The sequence below is a fragment of the Daphnia pulex genome, chromosome 8, assembly GCF_021134715.1.
Source record: "Daphnia pulex isolate KAP4 chromosome 8, ASM2113471v1".
In the NCBI taxonomy this organism is placed as follows: domain Eukaryota; kingdom Metazoa; phylum Arthropoda; class Branchiopoda; order Diplostraca; family Daphniidae; genus Daphnia; species Daphnia pulex.
In genome coordinates, this window is record NC_060024.1 from 875792 (window position 1) to 888345 (window position 12554).

Below are 12554 nucleotides of genomic sequence, written 5' to 3' on the forward strand. Positions count from 1 at the left end.
ATTCATGTGTGAACGAAAAAGAAATGAACAACTATATTTTACCTAAAGAGTAACATTTGTGTATATTGACTTCAATTCCGTAGGTTGACTAGTCTGCTAAGAAATAGCAAGATTGCTAAACTGCGATGGCCGAGAATCGAACTCGGGTCAATTGCTTGGAAGGCAACTATGCTAACCACTATACCACCATCGCTTGACGGGAGTTAGCGTCATGATTTCCGTATTGTCACATCTTTTTAAATTACAGAACATCGACCAGTATTACCACTTGGTGACCTTGTATCGTGGTACATTAAGCATTCTCTATCACTATATCAAAGCAACCTCTCTAATTATGTTGCAATGCGATGATCATGTGTTTTCAGATATTTATATGTTTGTCAGGAGTGGGATTTGAACCCACGCCTTCATTGAAGACCAGAATACTGCAACTTCTTTTATTGAAGCAAGGATTATGTCCTTGAGTCTGGCGCCTTAGACCGCTCGGCCATCCTGACCACATCAGGTGTACCTAAATTCCTTTGCCCAACAGATGTGACATTAAAACTCTTCTAACTCATTCAAGAGTTCCTTGCCTTAGGCGATTTTTACCAGGTCAACAATTGTATTACGTTGTATTGCGTTTGAATATGTATTTTTTTTGAATATGTATTTTCTTGAGTCTGGTGCCTTAGAGCGCTCGGCCATCCTGACCTCATCAGATCTAGCTAAATTCCTTTGCATTACAGATGTGGGATTTAAACTCTTCTAACTTATCCAAGAGTTCCTTGCCCTAGGCTGTTTTTACCAGGACAACAATTGTATTATGTTGTATTGATTTGGAATATGTATTTTTCAAGCGATTTAATCCCATATTGTCTAGTGGTTAGGATACCTGGCTCTCACCCAGGAGGCCCGGGTTAAATTCCCGGTATGGGAAAAGAGGAAGTGGAAAATTTTGCAAGTTTTGGCCATTTTTGTCAAATACATCTGGCAAACAGTTTCTGCGTTTCCAGAACTATTGCAATCGGCTTAACTTACATACATACGAGCCAAAATCTTTCTAGTACATTGGATATACTAAGTACATCGGCATGTTTCCATCGAGACTCCATCATAAAATGGTTTCTTTGCAAGAAATATCGCCAAGGAATAAGAAATTACATCTATGTCAATTATTCATGTGTGAACGAAAAAGAAATGAACAACTATATTTTACCTAAAGAGTAACATTTGTGTATATTGACTTCAATTCCGTAGGTTGACTAGTCTGCTAAGAAATAGCAAGATTGCTAAACTGCGATGGCCGAGAATCGAACTCGGGTCAATTGCTTGGAAGGCAACTATGCTAACCACTATACCACCATCGCTTGACGGAAGTTAGCGTCATGATTTCCGTATTGTCACATCTTTTTAAATTACAGAACATCGACCAGTATTACCACTTGGTGACCTTGTATCGTGGTACATTAAGCATTCTCTATCACTATATCAAAGCAACCTCTCTAATTATGTTGCAATGCGATGATCATGTGTTTTCAGATATTTATATGTTTGTCAGGAGTGGGATTTGAACCCACGCCTTCATTGAAGACCAGAATACTGCAACTTCTTTTATTGAAGCAAGGATTATGTCCTTGAGTCTGGCGCCTTAGACCGCCCGGCCATCCTGACCACATCAGGTGTACCTAAATTCCTTTGCCCAACAGATGTGACATTAAAACTCTTCTAACTCATTCAAGAGTTCCTTGCCTTAGGCGATTTTTACCAGGTCAACAATTGTATTACGTTGTATTGCGTTTGAATATGTATTTTTTTTGAATATGTATTTTCTTGAGTCTGGTGCCTTAGAGCGCTCGGCCATCCTGACCTCATCAGATCTAGCTAAATTCCTTTGCATTACAGATGTGGGATTTAAACTCTTCTAACTTATCCAAGAGTTCCTTGCCCTAGGCTGTTTATACCAGGACAACAATTGTATTATGTTGTATTGATTTGGAATATGTATTTTTCAAGCGATTTAATCCCATATTGTCTAGTGGTTAGGATACCTGGCTCTCACCCAGTAGGCCCGGGTTCAATTCCCGGTATGGGAAAAGAGGAAGTGGAAAATTTTGCAAGTTTTTGCCATTTTTGTCAAATACATCTGGCAAACAGTTTCTGCGTTTCCAGAACTATTGCAATCGGCTTAACTTACATACATACGAGCCAAAATCTTTCTAGTACATTGGATATACTAAGTACATCGGCATGTTTCCATCGAGACTCCATCATAAAATGGTTTCTTTGCAAGAAATATCGCCAAAGAATAAGAAATTACATCTATGTCAATTATTCATGTGTGAACGAAAAAGAAATGAACAACTATATTTTACCTAAAGAGTAACATTTGTGTAAATTGACTTCAATTCCGTAGGTTGACTAGTCTGCTAAGAAATAGCAAGATTGCTAAACTGCGATGGCCGAGAATCGAACTCGGGTCAATTGCTTGGAAGGCAACTATGCTAACCACTATACCACCATCGCTTGACGGGAGTTAGCGTCATGATTTCCGTATTGTCACATCTTTTTAAATTACAGAACATCGACCAGTATTACCACTTGGTGACCTTGTATCGTGGTACATTAAGCATTCTCTATCACTATATCAAAGCAACCTCTCTAATTATGTTGCAATGCGATGATCATGTGTTTTCAGATATTTATATGTTTTTCAGGAGTGGGATTTGAACCCACGCCTTCATTGAAGACCAGAATACTGCAACTTCTTTTATTGAAGCAAGGATTATGTCCTTGAGTCTGGCGCCTTAGACCGCTCGGCCATCCTGACCACATCAGGTGTACCTAAATTCCTTTGCCCAACAGATGTGACATTAAAACTCTTCTAACTCATTCAAGAGTTCCTTGCCTTAGGCGATTTTTACCAGGTCAACAATTGTATTACGTTGTATTGCGTTTGAATATGTATTTTTTTTGAATATGTATTTTCTTGAGTCTGGTGCCTTAGAGCGCTCGGCCATCCTGACCTCATCAGATCTAGCTAAATTCCTTTGCATTACAGATGTGGGATTTAAACTCTTATAACTTATCCAAGAGTTCCTTGCCCTAGGCTGTTTATACCAGGACAACAATTGTATTATGTTGTATTGATTTGGAATATGTATTTTTCAAGCGATTCAATCCCATATTGTCTAGTGGTTAGGATATCTGGCTCTCACCCAGGAGGCCCGGGTTCAATTCCCGGTATGGGAAAAGAGGAACTGGAAAATTTTGCAAGTTTTGGCCATTTTTGTCAAATACATCTGGCAAACAGTTTCTGCGTTTCCAGAACTATTGCAATCGGCTTAACTTACATACATACGAGCCAAAATCTTTCTAGTACATTGGATATACTAAGTACATCGGCATGTTTCCATCGAGACTCCATCATAAAATGGTTTCTTTGCAAGAAATATCGCCAAGGAATAAGAAATTACATCTATGTCAATTATTCATGTGTGAACGAAAAAGAAATGAACAACTATATTTTACCTAAAGAGTAACATTTGTGTATATTGACTTCAATTCCGTAGGTTGACTAGTCTGCTAAGAAATAGCAAGAATGCTAAACTGCGATGGCCGAGAATCGAACTCGGGTCAACTGCTTGGAAGGCAACTATGCTAACCACTATACCACCATCGCTTGACGTGAGTTAGCGTCATGATTTCCGTATCGTCACATCATTTTAAATTACAGTACATCGACCAGTATTACCACTTGGTGACCTTGTATCGTGGTACATTAAGCATTCTCTATCACTATATCAAAACAACCTCTCTAATTATGTTGCAATGCGATGATCATGTGTATTCAGAAATTTATATGTTTGTCAGGAGTGGGATTTGAACCCACGCCTTCATTGAAGACCAGAATACTGCAACTTCTTTTATTGAAGCAAGGTTTATGTCCTTGAGTCTGGCGCCTTAGACCGCTTGGCCATCCTGACCACATCAGGTGTACCTAAATTCCTTTGCCCAACAGATGTGACATTAAAACTCTTCTAACTCATTCAAGAGTTCCTTGCCATAGGCTATTTATACCAGGTCAACAATTGTATTACGTTGTATTGCGTTTGAATATGTAATTTTTTTGAATATGTATTTTCTTGAGTCTGGTGCCTTAGAGCGCTCGGCCATCCTGACCTCATCAGATCTAGCTAAATTCCTTTGCATTACAGATGTGGGATTTAAACTCTTCTAACTTATCCAAGAGTTCCTTGCCCTAGGCTGTTTATACCAGGACAACAATTGTATTATGTTGTATTGATTTGGAATATGTATTTTTCAAGCGATTTACTCCCATATTGTCTACTGGTTAGGATACCTGGCTCTCACCCAGGAGGCCCGGGTTCAATTCCCGGTATGGGAAAAGAGGAACTAGAAAATTTTGCAAGTTTTGGCCATTTTTGTCAAATACATCTGGCAAACAGTTTCTGCGTTTCCAGAACTATTGCAATCGGCTTAACTTACATACATACGAGCCAAAATCTTTCTAGTACATTGGATATACTAAGTACATCGGCATGTTTCCATCGAGACTCCATCATAAAATGGTTTCTTTGCAAGAAATATCGCCAAAGAATAAGAAATTACATCTATGTCAATTATTCATGTGTGAACGAAAAAGAAATGAACAACTATATTTTACCTAAAGAGTAACATTTGTGTAAATTGACTTCAATTCCGTAGGTTGACTAGTCTGCTAAGAAATAGCAAGATTGCTAAACTGCGATGGCCGAGAATCGAACTCGGGTCAATTACTTGGAAGGCAACTATGCTAACCACTATACCACCATCGCTTGACGGGAGTTAGCGTCATGATTTCCGTATTGTCACATCTTTTTAAATTACAGAACATCGACCAGTATTACCACTTGGTGACCTTGTATCGTGGTACATTAAGCATTCTCTATCACTATATCAAAGCAACCTCTCTAATTATGTTGCAATGCGATGATCATATGTTTTCAGATATTTATATGTTTGTCAGGAGTGGGATTTGAACCCACGCCTTCATTGAAGACCAGAATACTGCAACTTCTTTTATTGAAGCAAGGATTATATCCTTGAGTCTGGCGCCTTAGACCGCTCGGCCATCCTGACCACATCAGGTGTACCTAAATTCCTTTGCCCAACAGATGTGACATTAAAACTCTTCTAACTCATTCAAGAGTTCCTTGCCTTAGGCGATTTTTACCAGGTCAACAATTGTATTACGTTGTATTGCGTTTGAATATGTATTTTTTTTTGAATATGTATTTTCTTGAGTCTGGTGCCTTAGAGCGCTCGGCCATCCTGACCTCATCAGATCTAGCTAAATTCCTTTGTATTACAGATGTGGGATTTAAACTCTTCTAACTTATCCAAGAGTTCCTTGCCCTAGGCTGTTTATACCAGGACAACAATTGTATTATGTTGTATTGATTTGGAATATGTATTTTTCAAGCGATTTAATCCCATATTGTCTAGTGGTTAGGATACCTGGCTCTCACCCAGGAGGCCCGGGTTCAATTCCCGGTATGGGAAAAGAGGAACTGGAAAATTTTGCAAGTTTTGGCCATTTTTGTCAAATACATCTGGCAAACAGTTTCTGCGTTTCCAGAACTATTGCAATCGGCTTAACTTACATACATACGAGCCAAAATCTTTCTAGTACATTGGATATACTAAGTACATCGGCATGTTTCCATCGAGACTCCATCATAAAATGGTTTCTTTGCAAGAGATATCGCCAAGGAATAAGAAATTACATCTATGTCAATTATTCATGTGTGAACGAAAAAGAAATGAACAACTATATTTTACCTAAAGAGTAACATTTGTGTATATTGACTTCAATTCCGTAGGTTGACTAGTCTGCTAAGAAATAGCAAGATTGCTAAACTGCGATGGCCGAGAATCGAACTCGGGTCAATTGCTTGGAAGGCAACTATGCTAACCACTATACCACCATCGCTTGACGTAAGTTAGCGTCATGATTTCCGTATTGTCACATCTTTTTAAATTACAGAACATCGACCAGTATTACCACTTGGTGACCTTGTATCGTGGTACATAAAGCATTCTCTATCACTATATCAAAACAACCTCTCTAATTATGTTGCAATGCGATGATCATGTGTATTCAGATATTTATATGTTTGTCAGGAGTGGGATTTGAACCCACGCCTTCATTGAAGACCAGAACACTGCAACTTCTTTTATTGAAGCAAGGTTTATGTCCTTGAGTCTGGCGCCTTAGACCGCTCGGCCGTCCTGACCACATCAGCTGTACCTGAATTCCTTTGCCCAACAGATGTGACATTAAAACTCTTCTAACTCATTCAAGAGTTCCTTGCCATAGGCGATTTATACCAGGTCAACAATTGTATTACGTTGTATTGCGTTTGAATATGTAATTTTTTTGAATATGTATTTTCTTGAGTCTGGTGCCTTCGAGCGCTCGGCCATCCTGACCTCATCAGATCTAGCTAAATTCCTTTGCATTACAGATGTGGGATTTAAACTCTTCTAACTTATCCAAGAGTTCCTTGCCCTAGGCTGTTTATACCAGGACAACAATTGTATTATGTTGTATTGATTTGGAATATGTATTTTTCAAGCGATTTACTCCCATATTGTCTACTGGTTAGGATACCTGGCTCTCACCCAGGAGGCCCGGGTTCAATTCCCGGTATGGGAAAAGAGGAACTGGAAAATTTTGCAAGTTTTGGCCATTTTTGTCAAATACATCTGGCAAACAGTTTCTGCGTTTCCAGAACTATTGCAATCGGCTTAACTTACATACATACGAGCCAAAATCTTTCTAGTACATTGGATATACTAAGTACATCGGCATGTTTCCATCGAGACTCCATCATAAAATGGTTTCTTTGCAAGAAATATCGCCAAGGAATAAGAAATTACATCTATGTCAATTATTCATGTGTGAACGAAAAAGAAATGAACAACTATATTTTACCTAAAGAGTAACATTTGTGTATATTGACTTCAATTCCGTAGGTTGGCTAGTCTGCTAAGAAATAGCAAGATTGCTAAACTGCGATGGCCGAGAATCGAACTCGGGTCAATTGCTTGGAAGGCAACTATGCTAACCACTATACCACCATCGCTTGACGTAAGTTAGCGTCATGATTTCCGTATTGTCACATCTTTTTAAATTACAGAACATCGACCAGTATTACCACTTGGTGACCTTGTATCGTGGTACATAAAGCATTCTCTATCACTATATCAAAACAACCTCTCTAATTATGTTGCAATGCGATGATCATGTGTATTCAGATATTTATATGTTTGTCAGGAGTGGGTTTTGAACCCACGCCTTCATTGAAGACCAGAATACTGCAACTTCTTTTATTGAAGCAAGGTTTATGTCCTTGAGTCTGGCGCCTTAGACCGCTCGGCCATCCTGACCACATCAGGTGTACCTAAATTCCTTTGCCCAACAGATGTGACATTAAAACTCTTCTAACTCATTCAAGAGTTCCTTGCCATAGGCGATTTATACCAGGTCAACAATTGTATTACGTTGTATTGCGTTTGAATATGTAATTTTTTTGAATATGTATTTTCTTGAGTCTGGTGCCTTAGAGCGCTCGGCCATCCTGACCTCATCAGATCTAGCTAAATTCCTTTGCATTACAGATGTGGGATTTAAACTCTTCTAACTTATCCAAGAGTTCCTTGCCCTAGGCTGTTTATACCAGGACAACAATTGTATTATGTTGTATTGATTTGGAATATGTATTTTTCAAGCGATTTAATCCCATATTGTCTAGTGGTTAGGATACCTGGCTCTCACCCAGGAGGCCCGGGTTCAATTCCCGGTATGGGAAAAGAGGAACTGGAAAATTTTGCAAGTTTTGGCCATTTTTGTCAAATACATCTGGCAAACAGTTTCTGCGTTTCCAGAACTATTGCAATCGGCTTAACTTACATACATACGAGCCAAAATCTTTCTAGTACATTGGATATACTAAGTACATCGGCATGTTTCCATCGAGACTCCATCATAAAATGGTTTCTTTGCAAGAAATATCACCAAGGAATAAGAAATTACATCTATGTCAATTATTCATGTGTGAACGAAAAAGAAATGAACAACTATATTTTTCCTAAAGAGTAACATTTGTGTATATTGACTTCAATTCCGTAGGTTGACTAGTCTGCTAAGAAATAGCAAGATTGCTAAACTGCGATGGCCGAGAATCGAACTCGGGTCAATTGCTTGGAAGGCAACTATGCTAACCACTATACCACCATCGCTTGACGTAAGTTAGCGTCATGATTTCCGTATTGTCACATCTTTTTAAATTACAGAACATCGACCAGTATTACCACTTGGTGACCTTGTATCGTGGTACATTAAGCATTCTCTATCACTATATCAAAACAACCTCTCTAATTATGTTGCAATGCGATGATCATGTGTATTCAGATATTTATATGTTTGTCAGGAGTGGGATTTGAACCCACGCCTTCATTGAAGACCAGAATACTGCAACTTCTTTTATTGAAGCAAGGTTTATGTCCTTGAGTCTGGCGCCTTAGACCGCTCGGCCATCCTGACCACATCAGGTGTACCTAAATTCCTTTGCCCAACAGATGTGACATTAAAACTCTTCTAACTCATTCAAGAGTTCCTTGCCATAGGCGATTTATACCAGGTCAACAATTGTATTACGTTGTATTGCGTTTGAATATGTATTTTTTTGAATATGTATTTTCTTGAGTCTGGTGCCTTAGAGCGCTCGGCCATCCTGACCTCATCAGATCTAGCTAAATTCCTTTGCATTACAGATGTGGGATTTAAACTCTTCTAACTTATCCAAGAGTTCCTTGCCCTAGGCTGTTTATACCAGGACAACAATTGTATTATGTTGAATTGATTTGGAATATGTATTTTTCGCGATTGCGATTTACTCCGATATTGTCTACTGGTTAGGATACCTGGCTCTCACCCAGGAGGCCCGGGTTCAATTCCCGGTATGGGAAAAGAGGAACTGGAAAATTTTGCAAGTTTTGGCCATTTTTGTCAAATACATCTGGCAAACAGTTTCTGCGTTTCCAGAACTATTGCAATCGGCTTAACTTACATACATACGAGCCAAAATCTTTCTAGTACATTGGATATACTAAGTACATCGGCATGTTTCCATCGAGACTCCATCATAAAATGGTTTCTTTGCAAGAAATATCGCCAAAGAATAAGAAATTACATCTATGTCAATTATTCATGTGTGAACGAAAAAGAAATGAACAACTATATTTTACCTAAAGAGTAACATTTGTGTATATTGACTTCAATTCCGTAGGTTGACTAGTCTGCTAAGAAATAGCAAGATTGCTATACTGCGATGGCCGAGAATCGAACTCGGGTCAATTGCTTGGAAGGCAACTATGCTAACCACTATACCACCATCGCTTGACGTAAGTTAGCGTCATGATTTCCGTATTGTCACATCTTTTTAAATTACAGAACATCGACCAGTATTACCACTTGGTGACCTTGTATCGTGGTACATTAAGCATTCTCTATCACTATATCAAAACAACCTCTCTAATTATGTTGCAATGCGATGATCATGTGTATTCAGATATTTATATGTTTGTCAGGAGTGGGATTTGAACCCACGCCTTCATTGAAGACCAGAATACTGCAACTTCTTTTATTAAAGCAATGTTTATGTCCTTGAGTCTAGTCCTTAGACCGCTCGGCCATCCTGACCACATCAGGTGTACCTAAATTCCTTTGCCACACAGATGTGACATTAAAACTCTTCTAACTCATTCAAGAGTTCCTTGCCATAGGCGATTTATACCAGGTCAACAATTGTATTACGTTGTATTGCGTTTGAATATGTAATTTTTTTGAATATGTATTTTCTTGAGTCTGGTGCCTTAGAGCGCTCGGCCATCCTGACCTCATCAGATCTAGCTAAATTCCTTTGCATTACAGATGTGGGATTTAAACTCTTCTAACTTATCCAAGAGTTCCTTGCCCTAGGCTGTTTATACCAGGACAACAATTGTATTATGTTGTATTGATTTGGAATATGTATTTTTCAAGCGATTTAATCCCATATTGTCTAGTGGTTAGGATACCTGGCTCTCACCCAGGAGGCCCGGGTTCAATTCCCGGTATGGGAAAAGAGGAACTGGAAAATTTTGCAAGTTTTGGCCATTTTTGTCAAATACATCTGGCAAACAGTTTCTGCGTTTCCAGAACTATTGCAATCGGCTTAACTTACATACATACGAGCCAAAATCTTTCTAGTACATTGGATATACTAAGTACATCGGCATGTTTCCATCGAGACTCCATCATAAAATGGTTTCTTTGCAAGAAATATCACCAAGGAATAAGAAATTACATCTATGTCAATTATTCATGTGTGAACGAAAAAGAAATGAACAACTATATTTTTCCTAAAGAGTAACATTTGTGTATATTGACTTCAATTCCGTAGGTTGACTAGTCTGCTAAGAAATAGCAAGATTGCTAAACTGCGATGGCCGAGAATCGAACTCGGGTCAATTGCTTGGAAGGCAACTATGCTAACCACTATACCACCATCGCTTGACGTAAGTTAGCGTCATGATTTCCGTATTGTCACATCTTTTTAAATTACAGAACATCGACCAGTATTACCACTTGGTGACCTTGTATCGTGGTACATTAAGCATTCTCTATCACTATATCAAAACAACCTCTCTAATTATGTTGCAATGCGATGATCATGTGTATTCAGATATTTATATGTTTGTCAGGAGTGGGATTTGAACCCACGCCTTCATTGAAGACCAGAATACTGCAACTTCTTTTATTGAAGCAAGGTTTATGTCCTTGAGTCTGGCGCCTTAGACCGCTCGGCCATCCTGACCACATCAGGTGTACCTAAATTCCTTTGCCCAACAGATGTGACATTAAAACTCTTCTAACTCATTCAAGAGTTCCTTGCCATAGGCGATTTATACCAGGTCAACAATTGTATTACGTTGTATTGCGTTTGAATATGTATTTTTTTGAATATGTATTTTCTTGAGTCTGGTGCCTTAGAGCGCTCGGCCATCCTGACCTCATCAGATCTAGCTAAATTCCTTTGCATTACAGATGTGGGATTTAAACTCTTCTAACTTATCCAAGAGTTCCTTGCCCTAGGCTGTTTATACCAGGACAACAATTGTATTATGTTGAATTGATTTGGAATATGTATTTTTCGCGATTGCGATTTACTCCGATATTGTCTACTGGTTAGGATACCTGGCTCTCACCCAGGAGGCCCGGGTTCAATTCCCGGTATGGGAAAAGAGGAACTGGAAAATTTTGCAAGTTTTGGCCATTTTTGTCAAATACATCTGGCAAACAGTTTCTGCGTTTCCAGAACTATTGCAATCGGCTTAACTTACATACATACGAGCCAAAATCTTTCTAGTACATTGGATATACTAAGTACATCGGCATGTTTCCATCGAGACTCCATCATAAAATGGTTTCTTTGCAAGAAATATCGCCAAAGAATAAGAAATTACATCTATGTCAATTATTCATGTGTGAACGAAAAAGAAATGAACAACTATATTTTACCTAAAGAGTAACATTTGTGTATATTGACTTCAATTCCGTAGGTTGACTAGTCTGCTAAGAAATAGCAAGATTGCTATACTGCGATGGCCGAGAATCGAACTCGGGTCAATTGCTTGGAAGGCAACTATGCTAACCACTATACCACCATCGCTTGACGTAAGTTAGCGTCATGATTTCCGTATTGTCACATCTTTTTAAATTACAGAACATCGACCAGTATTACCACTTGGTGACCTTGTATCGTGGTACATTAAGCATTCTCTATCACTATATCAAAACAACCTCTCTAATTATGTTGCAATGCGATGATCATGTGTATTCAGATATTTATATGTTTGTCAGGAGTGGGATTTGAACCCACGCCTTCATTGAAGACCAGAATACTGCAACTTCTTTTATTGAAGCAATGTTTATGTCCTTGAGTCTAGTCCTTAGACCGCTCGGCCATCCTGACCACATCAGGTGTACCTAAATTCCTTTGCCACACAGATGTGACATTAAAACTCTTCTAACTCATTCAAGAGTTCCTTGCCATAGGCGATTTATACCAGGTCAACAATTGTATTACGTTGTATTGCGTTTGAATATGTAATTTTTTTGAATATGTATTTTCTTGAGTCTGGTGCCTTAGAGCGCTCGGCCATCCTGACCTCATCAGATCTAGCTAAATTCCTTTGCATTACAGATGTGGGATTTAAACTCTTCTAACTTATCCAAGAGTTCCTTGCCCTAGGCTGTTTATACCAGGACAACAATTGTATTATGTTGTATTGATTTGGAATATGTATTTTTCAAGAGATTTACTCCCATATTGTCTACTGGTTAGGATACCTGGCTCTCACCCAGGAGGCCCGGGTTCAATTCCCGGTATGGGAAAAGAGGAACTGGAAAATTTTGCAAGTTTTGGCCATTTTTGTCAAATACATCTGGCAAACAGTTTCTGCGT

The 12554-nt window shown here is 38.7% G+C and overlaps 18 non-coding genes across 18 annotated transcripts; 4 read left to right on the plus strand and 14 right to left on the minus strand.

The window, feature by feature from the left end:
• Positions 1-121: 121 nt before the first annotated feature.
• Positions 122-193, minus strand: Trnag-ucc. The gene has a single exon. It is a non-coding gene; the product is annotated as a tRNA-Gly (tRNA).
• Positions 194-378: 185 nt separating this feature from the next.
• On the minus strand, positions 379-497 carry Trnal-caa. Its single transcript has 2 exons — positions 460-497; positions 379-423 (listed from the first exon to the last, which is right to left on the minus strand). It is a non-coding gene; the product is annotated as a tRNA-Leu (tRNA).
• Positions 498-1277: 780 nt separating this feature from the next.
• Trnag-ucc lies at positions 1278-1349 on the minus strand. Its single transcript has one exon. It is a non-coding gene; the product is annotated as a tRNA-Gly (tRNA).
• A 1084-nt stretch (positions 1350-2433) lies between these two features.
• Trnag-ucc lies at positions 2434-2505 on the minus strand. The gene has a single exon. It is a non-coding gene; the product is annotated as a tRNA-Gly (tRNA).
• A 654-nt stretch (positions 2506-3159) lies between these two features.
• On the plus strand, positions 3160-3231 carry Trnae-cuc. Its single transcript has one exon. It is a non-coding gene; the product is annotated as a tRNA-Glu (tRNA).
• Positions 3232-3589: 358 nt separating this feature from the next.
• Positions 3590-3661, minus strand: Trnag-ucc. The gene has a single exon. It is a non-coding gene; the product is annotated as a tRNA-Gly (tRNA).
• Positions 3662-5002: 1341 nt separating this feature from the next.
• Positions 5003-5121, minus strand: Trnal-caa. Its single transcript has 2 exons — positions 5084-5121; positions 5003-5047 (listed from the first exon to the last, which is right to left on the minus strand). It is a non-coding gene; the product is annotated as a tRNA-Leu (tRNA).
• A 351-nt stretch (positions 5122-5472) lies between these two features.
• Positions 5473-5544, plus strand: Trnae-cuc. The gene has a single exon. It is a non-coding gene; the product is annotated as a tRNA-Glu (tRNA).
• Positions 5545-5902: 358 nt separating this feature from the next.
• On the minus strand, positions 5903-5974 carry Trnag-ucc. The gene has a single exon. It is a non-coding gene; the product is annotated as a tRNA-Gly (tRNA).
• A 1084-nt stretch (positions 5975-7058) lies between these two features.
• On the minus strand, positions 7059-7130 carry Trnag-ucc. Its single transcript has one exon. It is a non-coding gene; the product is annotated as a tRNA-Gly (tRNA).
• Positions 7131-7784: 654 nt separating this feature from the next.
• On the plus strand, positions 7785-7856 carry Trnae-cuc. Its single transcript has one exon. It is a non-coding gene; the product is annotated as a tRNA-Glu (tRNA).
• A 358-nt stretch (positions 7857-8214) lies between these two features.
• On the minus strand, positions 8215-8286 carry Trnag-ucc. Its single transcript has one exon. It is a non-coding gene; the product is annotated as a tRNA-Gly (tRNA).
• A 185-nt stretch (positions 8287-8471) lies between these two features.
• Trnal-caa lies at positions 8472-8590 on the minus strand. The gene is made up of 2 exons: positions 8553-8590; positions 8472-8516 (listed from the first exon to the last, which is right to left on the minus strand). It is a non-coding gene; the product is annotated as a tRNA-Leu (tRNA).
• A 783-nt stretch (positions 8591-9373) lies between these two features.
• On the minus strand, positions 9374-9445 carry Trnag-ucc. The gene has a single exon. It is a non-coding gene; the product is annotated as a tRNA-Gly (tRNA).
• Positions 9446-10098: 653 nt separating this feature from the next.
• Positions 10099-10170, plus strand: Trnae-cuc. Its single transcript has one exon. It is a non-coding gene; the product is annotated as a tRNA-Glu (tRNA).
• Positions 10171-10528: 358 nt separating this feature from the next.
• On the minus strand, positions 10529-10600 carry Trnag-ucc. The gene has a single exon. It is a non-coding gene; the product is annotated as a tRNA-Gly (tRNA).
• Positions 10601-10785: 185 nt separating this feature from the next.
• Trnal-caa lies at positions 10786-10904 on the minus strand. The gene is made up of 2 exons: positions 10867-10904; positions 10786-10830 (listed from the first exon to the last, which is right to left on the minus strand). It is a non-coding gene; the product is annotated as a tRNA-Leu (tRNA).
• A 783-nt stretch (positions 10905-11687) lies between these two features.
• Trnag-ucc lies at positions 11688-11759 on the minus strand. The gene has a single exon. It is a non-coding gene; the product is annotated as a tRNA-Gly (tRNA).
• Positions 11760-12554: the final 795 nt, after the last annotated feature.